This window comes from Schistocerca cancellata, chromosome 2 (assembly GCF_023864275.1).
Source record: "Schistocerca cancellata isolate TAMUIC-IGC-003103 chromosome 2, iqSchCanc2.1, whole genome shotgun sequence".
In the NCBI taxonomy this organism is placed as follows: Eukaryota; Metazoa; Arthropoda; class Insecta; order Orthoptera; family Acrididae; genus Schistocerca; species Schistocerca cancellata.
Window position 1 is genome coordinate 1,084,207,484 of NC_064627.1, and position 22,233 is coordinate 1,084,229,716.

The following is a 22,233-nucleotide window of genomic DNA, read 5'->3' on the forward strand; positions in this document are numbered from 1 at the left end:
TGTAAGGGTGTAGAAGCATATATCTACACGGGTAAGATAAATGCCATGTACAAGAAAATTAAAGAGACCTTTGCAGGAAAGAGAACCACCTGTATGAATATCAAGAGATCAGATGGGAAACCAGTTCTAAGCAAGGAAGGGAAAGCAGAAAGGTGGAAGAACTACATTGAGTTTGTGAAGTTTGCTTACTTTATTTCTTTATTGCTAGTATTAAGTGTCGATGCAATGTATTTATGGGAATGGGATTGGTAATCGGGATATAGAAAACTTAATTCCCATATATGTCATAGCTAGTATATATCTACACTTGACACTGTGTCCATACAGAAAGAAGTATAACAAAGAACTGACTAAAGTAAAGTTAAGATGGAGGCTCGACAGAGCACTTAGAATTCACAGATATTAAGTTTCATGGTCGATACGAACTATCGATGCCACACAGACCCCCCCCCCCCCCCCCCCGACCCCCCCACAGTACGCAGTACTACAGATGTCCAAGAGTGAGGGTGTGCGAGCATCGATGTCAGTGGAAATTGTGTGCGTAGGCAGCGCACCACAGGTACTTCCATCTTGAATGAGATGGATTGTGCAGGTGGAGTGGTGAGAGGCAGGTCCACTTTGTAGTCAGTCAGCCACCGTGGTCGGATGAGATGGCAGGCGGCCTGGCGTAAGTGGGTGGGGCGGTTGACAACGTGGTGGAGGCATGTGTGGCCCTTAAGTGGATCGAGCCGTCTGTCGAAATGAAAGCACGTTGAGATGCTCGGTAACACTCACGCGGGAGTGTGAGGTTCTGTGCAATGTTGACGTGTAAGGGACAGTCCGATGGCAGAACCTCGGTATCTGTCAAAAGAATGAGCACTCTGTAGTCGAACGTCACTGTAGAAACCTCGTTCACTCAGTGCAGTGGCATGCTGCAGGACAAACTGATAGTAGGTGTGTGTGTCTCCAGCATTGGAGGTGAGGGCACAAAACCTGCGCCTGGTGAAACAGGGGATGAGGTTGGAAAACCAGCGAACAGCGGTGAACAGTCTTTGGCGGAAGAGGTGTGGGGTGAGGTTGATGGGAGCACATCTTCATTCTCAATCAAGGATCTGCAGAGTCCGACTGCGGTGGTGTGAGACCATCAGGGCCGACGAAAGCTGGTTTTAGGCGATGCAGAGAAACTGTCTGTGTACGGTCTTTAATCATGATATCAAAAGTTGTGTACCCCCCTCCCCACAGGAACTTGTAGGGGCCAAGATAAGGAGGTTGAAGAGGCTGCCTAACTGCATCATCACACAGCATTACGTGGGAGCAGTCGGAGAGTGTGGTGGGAACATAAGTCTCGGGTGGTGAGTGACGGATGGGCAGGTGCAAACGCATTTGTTGAAAATGCGTGCACATCCGGCTAATGAAATCTGGTGAGGGGGAAGATCCTCACTAACCTGGTGAAGAATAAGTAGGTAGGACCAGATTCGGATATAGTCCCCTGTAGGTCAGGTTTATAGGTCAAGCGTAGACCAAGTAGCACCCATGGGAGAGCTTCCGACCAGAGACAATTGTGGCATCAAAGGGCTGTCTTGAGGGTTTGCTGCCATCTCTGCATCAACCCATTGCTTTGTGGGTGATAGGCAGTAGTATGTATTTTTTTAATACCGCAGATATTGCAGAGGATGGTGAAAAGGGAGGATTTGAACTGTCGACCCTGATCGGTGGTGATAGTGGTCGGGCACTGGAAACGAGCGATCCACGAGCCAATGAAAGCCTTGGCTACCGTCTCAGCAGTACTGTTAGGGAGAGGGACAGCCTCAACCCAGCGAGACAAACCGTTGATAGTTGATAAGATATATCTATGGGCCTCAGAAGGAGGAAGAGGCCTGATCAGATCAATGTGTATGTGACAGAATTGTCCTGCGGGAATGTCGAACTTGCCCAGAGGTGGGGAGGTGTGGTGGCTGAACTTGTTGCACAGGCAAGTGATGCAGCTGTGTGCCCAGGTTTGGCAGTCCCATTTGATATTCCTCCAAACAAAACTTTCTGATATGAGACATGTGGTGGCTCGAACGCCCGGGTGAGCTAGGTTATGCAGGGCACTGAAAACCTGTTGGTGCAGCCCAGGTGGGAGCAAAGGGTGTAGGGTGCTGGTCAAAGAATCACACCACACCTCATCAGAAACGCCAGGAAATTTAGCCTTTGTGAAAACAAGTGATGTTTGTGGGTCTCGTAAGAGAGCCTGAGAATCTTTGTCAGAAGCTTGGAGGGAAGCCAGATCGGAAAGATCAACAATGCGGAAAACAGCACTGACCCTTCAGAAGAAATCTGCAGTGATGTTATCTGCACCCTTGATGTAATGGACATCCCTTGTGAACTGAGAAACCAGGTCAAAGTGGCGGTAACGTCGAGGGGGTGGGTCCTCAGGTGGGTTGCAGAATGCTTCTGCCAGTGGTTTGTAATCGGTGAGGACAAAAAATGAACATCCCTCGATGTTGGGGTGGAAATGTTAGATTGCCTCATATACAGCAAGGAGCTCTCTATCGAATACAGAATATTTTATCTGAGCTGTAGATAGTTTCTTGGAGAAGAAATGAACGGGAGAAACCGTGTTGCCCTTTCGTTGTTGCAACACTGCCCCCACCGCAATGTCGCTGGCATCCGTAGTGATGAATAATTCAGCCGAGGGGTCAGGGTGGGCGAGTGTCACAGTGTGAGCTAAAGAAGTCTTCAGAGCTTTGAAGGTCTCTAGCATCCGAGCGGTCCAAGAGACTGGTTTGATACCGGAAGTTTGTTTGCCTGACAGCACATCCATCAGGGGTGCCTGAAAAGCGGTGGCGGAAGGCAGATGATGATGATAGTATCTGATGGTGCCGAGGAACCAGCATAGCTCTTTGTAAGTAGCTGGGCGTGGCAGAGATGTGATAGCATGTACATGAGATTTGGGAGGCTGTATTCTGTCAGCTCTGATGCTAGAGGCCTTCAAGGCTCTTAAGACTTCTTTAGCTAGTAAGGAGACTGATACCTGGCGCAACTGAAACTTGTCTTTGTTGCCTCAACACCATTGGAGTTCAAGGTTTGAAGTGCTGTAGACAGTTGATTTTCATGATCCTCCGCTGAGCTGCTAAAACAAGAGTGTCATCCAGGTAAGCAAAGCAAAACTTGAACTGTCACAAGATAGAGTCAGTGAAACATTGCCACGTTTGTGCCACGTTCTCTAGGCCGAACAGAATGAAGTGGTATTGGAATAAACCAGGCAGCATGATAATAGCCATCTTAGGAATGTCTTCCGGCGCTATGGGAATCTAGTGGTAGGCACATTTACAGTCAATGACAGTGAAAATTATGGTGCTCGATAACATATGAGTGAAGTCATTGATGTTTGGCACTGGGTAATTGTCCATGACGGTACGAGCGTTTAAGCATCTGTAATTGCCGCACATTCAAAAAGATCCGTTGTGTTGGGAGACAAGGTGGATCGGTGAAGACCAGTTGCTGTCTGAAGGTCGCAGAACACCTGCCACCAAAAGTTCATTAATCTGCTGCCAGGCCGCACGCAGCTTGATAGGGTTGAGGCATCGGACCTTATGCCTAATAGGAGGGCCAGCAGTGGTGACTATCTTGCATGTTGTTCCACCAGTGAGGGAAGAAACTGAGAACTGCACATGAGATTGGTTAACGTACTGGCACCGAGTTTTCGGACGTGTAGGGCGCGATGAGGCATACCGTTAGCGTGATTGGGGAAAGGTAGCACGAAAGTCACATGTCTCTTATGGGAGCATGGCATGTGCTTGTGTGGAGGGGGTGGGTGTGCACACAGCACCCAGCGAAGGGGAATGGGCAGCGACTGCCCGCTGTTAACCTTGCACTGGACAACCAGTGCGGTCGAGAGCATCGCACATGTGGCCACAACGGCCACTGGGTCATGTGGCTGGTGAGTGAGAGAGGGTGAATGTTTATCAACATGCGCAGTAGCTGTCCAAGAGGTGGGTGTAGTTGCAACATGCACACAACTGTCATTAGCAGCACTTTTTGAAACAGACGGCACTGGACAAGATGAGCGCGACAGGGGGCGGGGAGGGGGGGTTGGAACGTCACACACAAGGTAAGTTTGTGGGCTAACCTGGTGAGAGTTCAAGCTAGGCTCGGCCAAGCAATCTTATTTACATGGTGGTGCTGTGCAGAAGCAAGGTGTGAGCCATGATGAGCTCACTGTAAGTGGATATGATGCATTGTTTCAGCTTCTTATTGTCCTGGCAGAGTTGCATTGCCGAGTCGTATTCTGACATTAGGTCGGTAACGCAGGTCACAATGTTGTCCGCGAATGCAGAGCACTCGTATATGATATCGTATGTTGCCACGGAAACAGAGTGTTGGACATAGGTGTGGTTGCACAGTATGTGACTGTTTATAGGATGGTGGAGCACTGAACCCTGTATGACGTTCGGAGATAGTTTGTAATGAGACAAAAAAATCCATACCGAGGATCAGTTGATCAATGTCAGCAGAACATCCACAGAAAATGTAAAGAAGGAGATGGGGTCACCGTAATCTTTACTGAGCCTGAGGTAGGTAACGTTGACACACTGACAGCTTGTAGAAGTGACTTTGCCTGTGAAGCATTGGGTGGAGCAATCGAAGTAGGTATGATCGACACATCAGCACCAGTGTCGACCAGAAAAGCTAGACCTGATGTAATGTCAGTGACATAGAGATGACCACTCAGCCGGGCAGACAAGTGAACAGAGTGTAATGTAAGAGGACACCTGTTAGGTTCTCCCCAGAACTCGGCATCTCTTAGTTCCTGCGGTCGGCGTTTGGGTGTTGGCATGGCAACCTGCACTTCTTAGCATCATCACCGAACTCTTTGTGGTACCAGCAGAAAGGGTGAGCAGGTTGAGGAGGAGGTGGAGACTGCGACAGGGGGGGTGGCTTGTCCTTGTTGATTTGTTCCAGTAAATAGACCGGTTCGTAAGGTGTGTGGGCGATCATGGAATGCTTGGACAGTGGAGAGAGTGAGCCAACACTGCCAGGAGAAGCAGATGAGGTGACAGCAGAGCGAGCCCTGCCATCTGAAGGTTGGCATGCAAGGGTGGCTGTGCCAATGAGCAGTGTGGAATGAACCAGATGATGTTGCTGCAGCAGCAAATACAACTGGTCAGCGAAGCATAGGCAGGAGCCAATGGATTCGAACAAGTGTGGTAACATATGGATCTGTAGATTGGTAGGTAATTTGGCAAACCACACAGCCCATAGAGTGGCATCAGGCATGGTGTGCTCATTCATGAGCAATTAAAGGCAGCACCAGAGTCGTGAGAGTGTGCGTTCCCCCAGGAGCTCCTCGTAGAGAATCTTGATTATCAACTCTTGTGGCAAGCAGGCAAGACGTTCCATTATAGTCTTCTTTCCAAACTTGTATTTTGGTGCAGGCAGCAGTGAAAGGAGCAGATCACAAATCAAATCTGAGTGATCGTGGAGGTGTGTGACGAGACAGAGAAACTTTGAGTTGTCATCAGACACATGATGTAACTTGAACAGATGCTCAACGAGAGCGAACCGTAATGCCAGGTTGTCCTCGTATAAGAGCGGAAGCTTTGGTAGGCGGCCAGGAGGGGCAATGATGGCGGCTTTGGTGTCTCCTGGGTTAGCAGCTGAACTGAGGTTAAGTCAGAGGCCGGCGCGGTAGGCCCGGATTTAAACCAGGTGAGCAAATCCATAGTAGTGGCAGCTGGCATAGTTGACTGTGTGTCACAAAAACATGGGGTGGCAGGCACAGATGGTACCTTGGAAACGGGTGAATGGACGGCACATGTGGGAGGACCTGGAAACTGGACCATGAGTGATGAGTGCTGGATGGAAATGATGCACTTCCGGAACAGGCCAAGAGACCGGCACGGCCGACACAGGTGGTGCTGTGGGAGCGGCAGGTGGTTGAGTGACCAGCAACGGGGACTTCTGCAAGTGAGGGGGGCAGTGGGGAGGGTTGAGAATGCCACCCACATGGAAACTACCTGTTGCATAACATGCCTGTAGTGTATGTGGCGGGCCACTGAGGTGAGGTAAGAGGTCCATGTTACGCGAAACACTGAATTGTGCATGTAAATGAGACACAACTGGAACACCAAATGCACAGAACGGATTTGGCGTGGTTTGTAGTAATGATGGCATTGCACACGGCCCAACAGTAACTGATGTAGCATGCCACTGGGTGGCTAAACACGTGTTCAAATGGAGATCACTTTGTTCTTGAAACACTCGATTTGAAGAGACACAGTTCAAAATATTGTTCAGTTCGCATTTCATTGTCAGATGGGCATAATCCAGTGACGCAGATCCTGAGTCCATTGTTCGCTCTAACACCATACTTGTTAACCATTAAAAACTAATGACGTTAGCACACGGGGTTGGTTGAGAATGCGAATCACTCTGTGTAAATGATGAATAGACAGTTGGTGAAGAAATGACGAAACTCGGTGTGCAGAGTTGTGCTTTCACATCTTTGAACAAGACGTTGTTTGGCATGGTCATTGCGTAGTGCATATAAACTGTTGCATAAACACCAGTGTGGAAGATGCAAAACATGAACTAAGTGTGGGGTCACCACTATGGGAATGGGATCAGGAATCAGGATATAGAAAACTTAATTCCCATATATGTCACAGCTAGTATATATTTACACTTGACACTGTGTCCTTACAGAATGAAGTATAACAAAGAACTGACTAAAGTAAAGTTAAGATGGAGGCTCGACAGAACACTTAGAGTTCACAGATATTAAGTTTTGTTGTTGATACGAACTATCAACACCACACATTGTTATATTGGCTGAAAAATGGGAGGTGGAAATTCAGCACTGACTATTGTATATGATGTAGCTGACAGTTGCACAGTTGGGTTTCACAGTTCTTTACTTTGACTGTTCAGAACCCCACAATATTACACAGTTATATGGCCAGTTCACTATTCATTAATTTTTGATAAGCCTAATTAATAGTTTGCAGACAAACATCGGCATACTGCTACAATACTTTACCATTGAACATCTATGAGCAGTAAAAACCTAACCACACAGTTCTTGCAGAATAAAATGGTACATCTGACACTATTGAACAGACACTGTCATTGTTTTAACACATGGCCTATTTGTGTTACACTTATTTCATGGTTAAGTTGATGCTTTGTTGTTGATCCAACCAATAAAGGTTTCTCATCTGAAAATCAGCCATGGACTGTCTCAGGTCCAAAAATCAGCCCTGTGTATTTCCTTGCAATAATAGGTGCTGGAACTATACATTATTCAATATTTAAATTACAGAAATTACAGTTAAAACATCACCCATTCAATTAACTTGATACACTGAGAAATTTATCCTTTTTAACAGTTCCTTCTATCACAGAGGTTAGGCTGAGTTATTTGCTTAAATAATGAAAGTAACAGATATAGTTATGCAAACAATGCTTTCAACAAACCTGGTAATTATTTTGGAATTAAATAAGGGCTGGATTTACTTACATGTTTTCGAATAGAGTCAAAAATACTTTAAGAATGCTAGTAGTTCTTCTTCCAAATTTTTATAATTAGTACCTACAGAATTTATATTTGTTTAAAAGTCAACAATAGAATCCAAGTCACAAAACAATTGCTGATTTCAGCCTATAACAAAAGATATTAACTAGGAATAGACAAAAGAAATTAGGAAATTGAGTACATACACAAAACTAAGCACATAATTAGATTTGGTGCTATATTTCTTATGACTAAGGGGCAACCTTTCTCTTTTATGAAAATGCACATTATACTCACATATGTTAATGGTAATTAGTTAAAAATGAAACAATGAATTTTAAGGAGGCAGATGGCAAAACAAGGGGAGAAGTAAAAAATATCCCAGCTTGCTTTACCACATCACCCCCTCATTGGATTGACCAGATAGATATTGCAAAGGGCTAACTGGGCAATGCAATGACCACAAGTGACACCAGAAATTGGGTTTAAAATATACACACAAAAAATATTAAATAAGAAATCCTATCAAAAGCTACAATACATATATTTTTCAAATTCTTCTTATACTAACTGACTGCATGAAAATCCCCTTACAAAATATTTACATACAGTGTATTGTACATTTACATAAAATTTCCACATGTTATACTGTTAACAAAAAATTAGGCATCTTCATCATAAGTGATGTCCTTTTTGGGTAAGGGAAAATTTCATTTAAAGATACATATTATTTGATACAACTCATGTCTTGTTTCAAATAATGAATCCTCATGGATTGGAATAGACAGAAAATTTCAATTTCTCAAAGTTCAGTATTTTTGATGCACACTTTCACACTTTTAATGATCTTTAACACAGTTTCTCACCAAGCTGTCCACACCTTCAGCAGGTCCAAGTGACAGTTAGTAAGGAAACACACTGCCATCAGTTCCCTTCAAGATGGTTCTCCACCGCCACAGTACATGTAAAAACTAGACAAAATATCCTACTTTAGTACACTCACTTTTACTTGCAGCTAAGTATAAAAAAGTTTCACACTGGTGGCAAATAATAGTCATTACTTCATAAACAAATACATACACAGTACTCATAACATCACAATAATTAGCTCTAAAATTGACTATAGTATGAAAGGTGGGGACTAGTAAAAATTACAGTCAAGTACACATTACACTACAAAACATTACTCTAGGTCATAACTCTGTCTCAAACTGGTTAAACTTGAAAGATTTGGGTTTCTCTCCCATTTGCAAAATCACTGAAATGCGAAGTCCTTGTTTGAAATTCTCATAATTTATGGACTCATGCTCTTAATGTCCAAAATATGTACAGTACCTCTAACAAAAACTAAAGATGTGTAGTAGCATAGACTGATGACCACAGATGTTAAGTCCCATAGTGCTCAGAGCCATTTTGTAGTAGCATAGATTTACTAATCATTACATTATGAAAAATAATAGAGTCACCATCATATAACTTAATTACTACTTGAATCAAAGTTAAGTGGATAAAAATTGAACCAAATCATTGCCCTACTTCTCCACTCAACTCTGAGTACTGCTATCATTCAACCAGAAAATTAAATCATCACAAAATGTTACCAAATAGTTGCCCTGTCAGAATATTCACATCACTCTAGCACCACAGTTATCAGTTAATCGCACCGATTGAGGTGTGAGGACGACGGTTCAATCCTGTGTCCAGCCATCCTGATTAAGGTTTTCCATGATTTACCTAAATCGCTCCAGGCAAATGACAGGATGGTTTCTTTGAAATGGCATGACTGACTTCCTTCCCCATTCTTCCCTAATCCAATGAGCCCCCGTTTGGGCTCCACCAACAAACAACTCAACCGAATCAGTCAATCAGCAAAATTATTTTTCTTCCTTCCCATGTTACCACTTTAAGCTTATAATTTCTCGGGATCCAAAAAAAAGTTTTCACCTATGGATCTGATAATGCAGCATTATATGACTTGTACGTCACTTAAATATAGCTCTTTCTGTTAAGCTCTCATTCCCAGCTGCAGTGTCATGAATTGCACAATATACACAGTACCCAATGTTGCCTAGTTCAAGATTAGATCATCAATAATACAGTTACACCACATTTGTTTGTCTGTCAGCTCCATTACTTACATTTCCTACCTCGTTAGCTAGTGGAGTGCATTTGCAAAAAGTATCCCTACTGCAGAGACAGGCTCCCTACCAAATAATAGCCTCACTTAACTGATTATTTTATTATTTCATTAATCCTTCATTATCTAATAAATAAACACCTGCTCTGCTTATCAAATGCAAAATTGATTCTACTGAAAACCACTCCGTAGTAACAGATCCTTATGCTAAGACAAACTTAACTCTCATTACTGATCAGACAAAATTATCGCTTACAAAATCTATTATGTCTCTGTAGTCCATTAAATTGCTTGATTTTCTAGCCTGATGGGCAATATACATACAAATCTTGCTTATTCTTTCAAACAATGGAAAATCCAGGATGGAATGTAACAATATTAGAGGAAAAAAGTTGCTACTCACTATATAGTAGACATGCTGAGTCACAGATAGGCAAAACAAAAGGCTTTTCATGCTTAAAGCTTTCACCCAATGGTCTTTGTCAACAATAGACCACACACACAGACACACACACACACACACACACACACACACACACACTCATGCTTATTCTTTCCACACACAGTACTCCAGTCAACTATGTTTAAAGTTCACACTGTTTGACAGCTTACCAGTAGTACTAATAATTTTTATTCCAGAAACGTGCATTATGGCTATACCCTCTATGTTCTTAATAGATCCAAAAAATGCCTGTGAAACACCATTTAAATCGCTACCACTGTCCAGTAACACATAACATGTACACCTTATACACTTGCTGTTATTTCAGGGTGCCACACTTCTTTTTTACTTATCATGCGATCTGCTTCATACAATAAATCCTCATTCATCCTTTCCCTGGAAAAACTATCATCCTGCTTACCAAAACAAGTATCAGACACAGTCAAATGACAGATACAATGTTACTCTTCCTCATTACCACTCTCATTAAATTCTAACTCTTCACTAGGCCTAACATTATCATCCTTTATTCTTTCTGTACTCAACACATTGCCATCATTATCAATTATAAATTCAAGTACCTCATCCTCATCACTACTGGATTACTGGATTACTGCTATCATCATTACAACTACTGTCAGAATAAGATCCACTGTTACTATAATAGTCCTCAAATACTTGGCTAATTAGTTGATCCTTGAAACTTCCTGGCAGATTAAAACTATGTGCCAGACCGAGACTCGAATTCGGGACCTTTGCCTTTCATGGGCAAGTGCTTTACCATCTGAGCTACCCAAGTACGATTCATGCCCCATCCTCACAGCTTTACTTCTGCAAGTACCTCATCTCTTACTTTTCCAAACTTCACAGAAGCTCTTCTGTGAACTTTGCAGAATTAGCACTCCTGGAAGAAAGGATATTGTGGAAACATGGCTTAGCCACAGCCTGGGGGATGTTTCCAGAGTGAGATTTTCACTCTGCAGCAGAGTGTGCACTGATATGAAACTTTCTGGCAGGTTAAATCTGTGTGGGTAGCTCAGATGGTAGAGCACTTGTCCACTAAAGGCGAAGGTCCCGAGTTCTAGTCTCAGTTCTACACACAGTTTTAATCCACCAGGAAGTTTCATATCAGCACACACTCTGCTGCAGAGTGAAAATCTCATTCTGGAAACATCCCCCAGGCTGTGGCTAAGCCATGTCTCTACAATATCCTTCCTTCCAGGAGTGCTAGTTCTGCAAGGTTCACAGGAGAGCTTCTGTGAAGTTTGGAAAAGTAGGAGATGCAGTACTGGCAGAAGTAAAGCTGTGAGGATGGGCCATGAGTCGTCTTGGGTAGCTCAGATGGTAGAGCACTTGCCGGCAATAGGCAAAGGTCCCAAGTTCGAGTCTCGGTCCGGCACACAGTTTTAATCTGTCAGGAAGTTTGCGACCGAACCGCTGAATCTTTCCATCAGTAAATGGGGTATGTTCTCAACTGACTCGGTTGTTTTAACCCCCTCCACTGACGAAATGACCCACTTCCCAATTCCGTATGTATAAAACCAATACGGACTTGTAGCTGTCACGCCTTTGCACTTACTGCTACGTATTTTAACTGTAAATAGCTCAGTCCCAATGGTAAGAGGCAGTAGTGAATTCACGTAGTTAATATTTGAATCCAGCACAGCTGCCACAAGCTCAGCTCACTTTTACTCCACTCCTACCCTCGCCATTGCACCACATTAACTAGGTGCTACGTGGACCTTGCTAAATTCACTAGCGTATACATTTTTGACCGTTACTCGCCAGTATTTACCTAATGATTAGTACACTCCTAACCGGACTATTTCCCTAAGAGCTGTGATGATTGAACGGGTTCGATCCACGGCCTACAGTGCCCTACAGTTCACACGGTAACACTGCCTACCTGACCCACTTAACTTGGTAGTGAGCTTATGTATCCAATCACCACTGCTAGCAGCAATGGATAATCCTATCAGCACGACGAGAGCAGCAGACTTACCGTCGAATCCTCCTGAAAATACTTATAACTACGGTCGCCAGCTCTGAAGGAGCAAAAGAATAAATCAATTTTTGGGCTCGTTTCAAAGTGAAATGGCTTGAGTTGAATTTAAACTTAATTCTGAATATTACTATTTCTGATCATTCTAGATGATTCTACAAAGCAAATACTCTCTCAATTTCTGTGAGTTGGCTTGGTAATTACTACCAAGACAGGTTATGCAACTTCGGTTAACAAAATTCTATCCTTCAACTTATTTAATGATTTTGGATATTACTCTTTGGACCATTGATACAGAATTAGTTAAGTGACTTTACTTGAAAGGTTGCTCAGAAAAATTTAAGTAACTATAAATAGGTGACTCATTCTGGTGTGACCATTGCTCTTTTCAACATTCTTATACGATAAAGTATTCTACAACCAAAAGAATTGTAAATGAAAGAGGCGATGGTGGCCTCAGTCTGATTTCACTATACTATGTTTGAGGTTACTAAACTTTACAATGAACAACATGCGTCGTAATTTTACTCATTACTATATTCTGTCCTCTGCACTTGCATAAAAGAAAACTGGTATTCTCCTTTTACATGTATACAAAGTTCGACTTAACAATTGCAAGCAGTCTTGCCTTGGGTAGACGTGTCGGTGCTGGTGGTGACATGCATGTGGCTAACGCAGCTCTTCACGCCTCATGCCCTTAATGGCGGCTGGAACTATGAGCTGTAGCACTCGTATAATCTACTGCACGTCTGCCATAAAATCTGGGCACAGGAACTCTTACAATCAGCCCCAGTGGCATAGAGGCGGCTTCAACAACCATTCGTCGCGTTTTACTCCAAAAAGGCGACGATATTCGCCTCTTTGCTGTTGCACAATCACTTTTGCGTGAGCACAGTTACGCACGTCCGATCACGTCAACACTCCCCAGGCCATCTCATTGTTCAGTCCCTGAGTCTCCAGCTACCCCTAGCTATGCTCGTATCACCAAGAGTGGGGGCGTTCCCCTACCACCTTTTTACCGAAATCATTTAGTATTTAAGAATATTTATATTTACTACCCTGGAGTCCATACCAGTCATAATAATTTACTACTAGCGCTTTACAACATTAAATTATACAGTAATAACTTATAATTACCAAGAAAAAGAATACATTTGACTCTGAGAGCTTAGTGCATTGTCTGACAGGCAGCGCTAATTCCCAGTTTCGCCAATAGATGGCATCAGGGTGCACTCCCTGGCAGTCTCACACAAGCGCGCCCGTTTCCGACGTGCGGGCTCCAAATTACTGTCAGCCCACCATCATTTCAGTTCCGTTACAAGTTACATATCAGCACACACTCCATTGCAGAGTGAAAATCTCATTCTGGAAACATCCCCCAGGGTGTGGCTAAGCCATGTCTCCACAATATCCTTTCTTCCAGGAGTGCTAGTTCTGCAAGTTTCACAGGAGAGCTTCTGTGAAGTTTGGAAAAGTATGAGACAAGGTACTGGTGGAAATAAAGCTGTGGGGACTTGGCGTGAGCCGTGCTTGGGAAGCTCAGATGGTAGAGCACTTGTCTGCGAAAGGCAAAGGTCCTGACTTAGAGTCTCAGTCCAGCACATAGTTTTAATCTGCCAGGAAGTTTCATATCAGCACACACTCCGCCGCAGAGTGAAAATCTCATTCTAGTTAATTCTTGTTTCCAATATTAGACCAATTAGACCACAAAGCAAAAGATCTGAATTCCTTATTTTCTCTTAAAAATTTACCATCTGTTTTGCCACTTTGGACATCCTGAGCAAGAGCAACATACTCTGTTTCATCACTTAATTCTATTATAGTAACTTCCTCCTTTCTTTTTACAAGATAAACATTACTACATGCACCATCATTCAACATCTCACTAGAATTAGAATTTACACTTGTCTTACTACTGTCATTTACATTACTCTTACCTGTGATTATAGCACATTTATACACACATGGCTCTTCATCAGTAGCCGCTCTAGTGTGAGCCAAAACTGGAGTATTATCTATTTTAAATGGTTTGATCCAGAATTAAAATCATCTCCTCCATTTCTGTTACTTGAATTTCTCCTACCATTTCTGTGCCCATACTGTCTATCCTCCACCCAAACATTCCTTGAATTTCTACTATATTTAGTTCTGTTCATCCTATTTACCTTAAATTCACTCCCTGATTGATTATTGTGATCAAAATTCTCCCTAAGATCTTCAACTGAGAGCTTCACCCTGTACACTTTATAAAAAAAAATCACTGATATTACCCCTAGGGGCAGGTATATGCAATTCTCTAACTTTCTGAGGCAACTTAGTTCTAAACCCATAATAATTGAATAATTGATTCACTGCCTAGCTCTTTGCCCAAACATTTCAGTTTGTTGAGCCAAAGCTGACAAAAACTTTCACAGTACCCTTCCTAGAGTCAAATCTCTCTCCTCCCCAAAATTCACTCAACATTCTGTGCTGCTTCTCTTTGGACCAATATTAATCTAAAAATGCTTTCTTAAAGCTATGCCATGAAGTACAACTATCAGCTATCTGAGTCTTCCATCCATAAGCATCCCCTTTCAAAAGACCTCTCACAAATGACATTTTCTCTTTGCCATTCCATGTTTCAGGCAAATCATTAAATTTCCTAGTGAAATCCAGTGGATGCACTTCACCATATGGTTCAAAATTATTAAATTTCTTACAAGCAAATGAAGTACTGTTTGGGATGCTACATACCCTATGCTTTAAATTTTGTACTTCTTCCATCCTTTTCTCCATTTCAGCCAATTTTGAATCTACATCCTTATTTACTTTTACCAGTTTTTCCTCTACCACTACTGCACACTTGGTTTCTACCTCCTTTTCTAAATCATTTTTAATTTGATTGATTTACTTCTCAAGATTTACCCTATTTTCAGCACTAAATTTCCTGGCTGCTTTGACTTCATCTTTACTCTGTTTCTCAGAAGCCTCCACCCTCCTACTATAGTCATTACAAAGTTTCTTTCTCTCTTCTACACATTTACTACTCATTAATGTTAACTTATCATTAGTATTCTGCTCTACTTTCTTTATCTTTTCATCACGATCTTTCACTACTGCCTCAACTTTCTTATTTAATTCTGAAAGATTAATGCTGACTACCTTAATTTCCTTACTAATTTCTTTCTTCGGTTTATCCTATAAGCTAGTCATGTCAGTTTTAATATTAAAAATGTATTTTTTCATACTACTTGTGTCTTCCTTAGTAGTCATACTACTCATAATTTGTCTTAACATCAATTCCAGTTTTCTGTCTGCCACAAACATTTGCCTTTGCTGTCTTTTGCTGCTAGAGTCTTCCTCCTTAACCTTCAAGATTTCACCCACCTCAGTACTGTTTTTGTCCATTTCGCTCACAGCACCACACAATGTAGATGGCACTTTTATCATTTCATCAACAATAAGTCTTTCATCCCCTTCATTCAAAGTTACATTCATGTCTGATTTATAATCATTATAGTCTTCCAAATCAGATATAGTCATACAAGCAATAGTTTTGACAAACCTGGTAATTATTTTGGAATTAATTAAGGGCTAGTTTATTAATATATTTTTGAATAGAGCCAAATAAATACTTTAAGAATGCTAGAAGTTCTTCTTCCAAATGTTTGTAATATATTTGTTTATAGGTCAGCAATCAAATCAAAGACACGAAACAATTACTGATTTCACTCTATAAAGAAAGATATTAAACAGGAAAGGTCAGAATAAATTAGGAAATTGATGACATACACAAAACTAAGCACAAAATTAGACCTGATGCTATATTCCTTAATACTGAGGACCAACCTTTCTCATTTATGAAAGTGTGGATTATACTCATGTGTGTTAATAATAATAAGTCAGAAATGAATAAATGGATTTAAGGAGGCAGATGACAAAATGATAGAGGAAGTAAAGAGATCCCAGCTTGCTTTGTCACAAGGTCTATACAAGGGCGATGTACTTAAGGGTAATATTGTGGAATGGAAGAGGACATAGCTAAGAATGAAATGGGAGCTATGATAGTGCATGAAGAATTTGACAGAACACTGAAAGATCTAAGTTGAAACAAAGCCCTGGGGGTAGACAACATTCTGTTAGGACTACTGATAGCCTTGGGAGAGCCAGTCATGACAAAACTCTTCCATCTGGTGAATGAGATTTATGAGACAGGTGAAATACTCTCAGACTTCAAGAAGAATAAAACAATTTCAATTCCAAAGAAAGCAGGTGCTGACAGGTGTGAAAATTACCGATATCAGTTCAATAAGTCACAGTTGCAAAATAGTAACACAAATTCTTTGCAGACAAATGGAAAACTGATAGAAACCAATCTCAGGAAAGATCAGTTTGGAATCCATATAAATGCAGGAACACATGAAGCAATAAACAGCACGCCCTGCCAAGACAGCACGTCATACCAAGACAGCACAACTTGTCAAGACAGCACACCATGGAAAGGCAGCACGCCCTCCCAAGACAGCATGACTTGCCGAGACAGCACCCCTTGCCAAGACAGCACCCCTTGCCAAGACAGCACACCTTGCCAAGACAGCACACCGTACCAAGACAGCACACCCTGCAAGACAGCATCCCTTGCCAAGACAGCATGCCTTGCCAAGACATTACGCCTAACCAAGACAGCACACCTTGACAAGACAGACCATATGACCTATCTTAGAACATAGGTTAAGGAAAGGCAAACCTATATTTATAGCATTTGTAGACTTAGAGAAAGCTTTTCACAATATTGACTGGAATACTCTCTTTCAAATTCTGAAGGTGGTAGGGGTAAAATACAGAGAGCAAAAGGCTATTTACAATTTGTGCAGAAACTAGATGGCAGTTATAAGAGATGAGCAGTGGTTGAGAAGAGAGTAAGACAGGGCTGTAGCCTATCTCCAGTGTTGTTCAATCTGTATATTGAGCAAGCAGTAAAGGAAACAAAATAAAAATTTGAAATAGGAATTAAAATCCAAGGCAAAGAAATAAAAACTGAGGTTTACTGATGACATTGTCATTCTGTCAGAAATAGCAAAGGACTTGGAAGAGCTGTTGAATGGAATGGACAGTATCTTGAAAGGAGGGTATAAGATGAACATCAGCAAAAGCAAAATGAGAGTTAAATTAAGTGATGCTGAGGGAATCATATTAGGAAATGAGACACTTAAAGTAGTAGATGAGCTTTGGTATTGGGGCAGGAATATAACTGATGATGGTCAAAGTAGAGAGGATATAAGACGTAGACTGGAAATGGCATGAAAAACATTTCTGATGAAGGGAAATTTGTCAACATTGAGTATAGATTTAACTATCAGGAAGTTTTTTTCTGAAAGTATTTTTATGGAGTGTAGCCATGTGTGGGAGTGAGACATGGATGATAATGAGTTTAGACAAGAAGAGAATAGAAGCTTTTGAATGTGGTTCTACAGAAGAATGCTGAAGATTAGATGGTTAGATCATATAACTAATGAGAAGGTACTGAATTGAATTGGGGAGAAGAGGAATATGTGGAATGACTTGACTAGAGGAAGGGATTGGTTGGTAGGACAAATTCTGAGGCTCAAGAGATCATCAATTTAGCATTGGAGGTAAGTGTGGAGGGCAAAAATCATAGAGGGAGACCAAGAGATGAATACACTAAGCAGATTCAGAAGGATGTCAGTTGCAGTAGTTACTTGGAGATGAGGAGGCTTGCACAGGATAGAGTAGCATGGAGAGCTCCATCAACCCTGCCTTTGGAGTGAAGACCACAACAACAACAATAATAACAGAAGATTATACTCAAAAGATTGGCCAACCCAGCCACAAATCTGGTATAAAGTTCTAGTGAATTAAAATGATGTGTCATTATATCGCATTAAGGTATCCCTCAGAGGAACTGAAAGCAACATCAGATAGAAGATTTACCATGACCTTTTGTACACACAACATTAATGTTTGTGTATTTTGTCCTTTTTAGATAAATGTTGGTGCTGATGGCCTTGAAAATAGTGAATATTGGCTTTTTTACCTCTGCGTTTCATAGTATTCCATTTCCTGTGAGTTCATTGCGATCTGCTCAAAACATATTGTACTGTTTCCGTGTAGCCTGAATTCAGTGATCACACACGATTTTGCCTTCTGTCATGCTGGGATGTATGTGCACCAGTAATTCTTCCTTCATAGTTGCACAGTGAAATAAGTAAAAAGCTTTTACTTTTAATAACATTGACAGTTGTATTTTCCAAATAAGCATGTTTTATTACAGAGCACTGTTACATCTGCTCAGTACTACCAATGTGTTCAACCTCTCATAACAGACAGAAGAAGCTAATTTAAAAAAAGTTGGATGTAGTCTATTTGACATCTTTCATTTGGTATATCACAGATATTATGACTCTGCTATTTGTTACTCTGTACAATTTACCATAAACTGTTATAAGACAATGATGTTTATCATCGAAACAAAAGAAAAAATATGACTCTTTCTTCATTTACTATGTTTAGACACATTACAAAACGTGATAGGGGTACCATCAGGCCCTTGTGCTTTGTTAAATTTTAGCAATTTAATCTGATTCTAATACCACTGAAGCTAGTATCTATATCACTCATCTTTGCAATAGTGTGAGAATTATATTAGGGCACTACCACAGGTTTTTCATTTATAATGGAACATTTGAAAATTGAGTTCAATGTGTCTGGTTTTGCTGTGCTACCCTCAGTTTCAGTCCCTGTCTTATCCCTGGGAATGTGGATACTAATTTTGATGCACTAACACTTATTACATATAGTCAGAATTTCTTTGGGTTTTGTGAGAGATGCAGTAATCTCTGTACAGTGAGTGTATACCATGAAGAAATGTTCTCCATGGGAATAAATTAGTGGATAGCCAAAGAAAGTATTAAAGGACACAGTTACAGGAAAAAAGTGCCAAGTAATTGTTTAACAATGTAAACAGTTCAATTTTTTGTGATGAGCTACTTTTGTGATATTTCTCTGGATCTATTCTGGTGCTCTGTGCTCTTTTCGTAAATGAGTGCACCTCTGCCTAATTCCATTAATTTTTGTAATTCCATTAATTGATTCTTTGATAAGTGTTTTCAATTAGTTATATGTATGAGTGTGCCCAATTCATTTTAAAAAGCTGCAAAGAACCTGCAGGTGCTAGAGCTCATCGTGGTGGTTTCCACAGTGTCAGCACTCCTAATACTGACATGTTTTGCACACAAATAGGCAGAAAGCTGCATAATTTTTTGATTACATGATTCTGGAGTAATCACAGGGAATATTTGCATACATTAAATATACAGTGTAAACTCACATAGCATGTATAATTTGTTCCAGAATCTTACTCACAGTGTGAAACACTTGTTAAGCAAAACAAACTTGCCCCATATAAATTAATGTAAAATATGATAAACCATTTCATGCAGAAAAAGTACTAAAAGTTTTATCTCATTCATGGCATTTATTCAAAGAAAATGATACATACATTATTATGTATTTTATTATTCATGATATATAACTAATTCTTTTTTAGTAAGAAGTTACCTACAGTCACCTGTTTCTGACATTGCTTCAACACATTGCAAAAATGTGACACAGCATTATTGTCAAATAAACCTGTAACACGTGTAGCAACTGCTTGATTGGGGTGACAATTTTCATTGTGTCATGCAACTGATTCCCATGCTTTCTGCATTTCTCTTATTGCACCAAAAGATTGCTGCTTTGCTGCTACTGCCTCCTCCTCCTCCTCCTCCTCCTCTGAAGATTTCCTCTCTACACCTTTCTGCTTTGATACCCACTGCAACTCCATAAGCTCTTTGGTGGCCATTTATTGGCTGTAATCTTCCACAAGCTCATCGATATCACTGTTACCCACTTCTAGTCCCATGCTCTTGGCCAAAGGCACAATGTCATTGACTACAGGCTCCATAGGTACTGACTCAAATGACTCAGAGTCACATTTGACAATGCACTCTGGCCAAAGCTTCTTCCAAGCAGAAATGAGAGTTCTCTTGGTAACCCCTTCACATGCCTTTCCAATCATCTTGATGCGGGCAATGATGTTGAACTGATATTTTCAAAACTCTCTGAGAGAGAGATTGGTAGCTTCAGTCAACTCAAAGCCATGCTCAAAGAGTGCTTTAGTGTAAGCTTCTTAAAGTTAGCAATAATCTACTGGCCGATAGGCTGGTGCAGTGGAGTGATGTTGGGAGGCAGAAATTGGATCTAGATGAACTGAAATTCTTCAATGAGGTGGTCTTGTAGGCCTGGAGAATGGGCAGGAGCATTGTGCATAACAAACAAGACATGGCGGGGCAGATTCATCGCAAGCAAATATTTTCTCACCAAAGGACCAAACACTTCATTGATCCAATTGCAAAAAGATCACATGTCATCCAAAACTTATTGTTGGACCACGTCATTTCACGTAACTTGCTCTTCTGGCTTGTGACCAAGCAATGCATTCTCCTCTGCTGTTATAAAGGTACACTTCAGTATCTTTTTCCAGAACAGACCTGTCTTTCTGCAATTAAAAACCTGTTGCTGCATATAACCCTCAGAATCTATGAGCATCTTTAAGTTCTCTGCTGCCTTTGTGTTGGAATTGGCTGCTGCGCCATGCTTCACAATTCTGTGGATGCTGGTCCTTCTCCTAAACTTCTTAAACCACCCACAGCTTCCCTTAATATTTCTTTTGCCACTAATGATCCTTGTGTCTTCTTAACAAGGTCGGAAGAAATCATTTTTGCCTTCTCACAAATGATGCTCTCATTAATAGTGTTGCCTTGCAATTGCTTTTCATTTATCCATTTAAGGAGCAACCTTTCAACATTGTTCAGAATATGAAACTGTTGTTTAGATACTCCTGTCACTCCCTTCAAAACATCTTTCTCCTTAATCTTGTCCTTGTTCTTGAGGATAGTGAAAATAATTATTGTAGATCTGATTGTTTGTGCATGCTAAATCAGCAATGCTCACTGCATATCAATGTTTTTCAATGATTTTACGTATCATTTGTGAGGTCTTTTTCTTTCTCTTATCCTTGTCTTCTTGTGGCTTAATCTCTGGGAATATTTCTACGAAGGTTATTAAAATCTGCACACGGAAAAACACTGTGTGAATGCAAGTTTAGAAAACTGTGTAACCACTAGCTGCACTAAGATTGTAGCAGAGAGAGCACAAAAACCAGACTGCAGTATGTGCTAAAGACATTGTTCATATGCCACTGCCGACAACGAAAGGTGTTCACATTGTTGAAAATTTCCCCGACCACATGGAATGGCTGGTGACATCACACTAAATCATCATCACTCATTATGTGAAACATCACTCATTAAGTGAGTCACTTTTTACAATTTGTTTTGCTCATTATGTGAATTGAGCACTATGGGAAGTACTCGTTAAGTGAGGTTCCACTGTATAGGAATATTGTCCACATGTTTTAAAGTGAAACACCCACATAAAACTAATCATAGAAAAGGCAGATGCCATACTGAGAGTACTTGGAAGAATTCCCAGGAAGTATGGTTCAACCACAGGTGAGGTACCTGTAATGGTCGCCTAGTCGTAGATATTGCTAATTGCTATAATCGCACTATTTCACTCGCATTTACGGAGCTTGTTAGCACTTGATGTTAGGTTGTCACCATTAAAATGCATTGTGTTGTGGTAATCACTGCTACTTGCTGGATCGCTGCTGTATCTCGATGCTGATGCTGGCTCTAAATCTGGTTGTCTAGGGTTAAAAACATGAGGTCCCATGTTTTTATGTGCTTTTGATGATAAAGAATGAGCGAAACCAACAAATATGTAAACTTCAAATATTTATTACTCTGGTGGCCATCTTAATTCCACTGTCCACCAAAGACCATGACACAACACAAAGTAGTACTTCCTTTACATGTTCTTTGCATTGTTTATCCACCTCAAACAATAACACACAAACACACTTTACCAAAGTGACATTCCGACTGCCCCCTCGACCCTTCTTGCTGCTTGTATTTATAACATTGTCAAAGAACTACTAAAAAGAGATATAGTTTATAAGTCACATGTACATCAGTTATCACAATTTGTGCAGAAAAGTTATTAATTTGCATCGAGTGACATAATTTAACATGTTATTAATATGACAGACAGATTTGTTGACTTGACAGAAT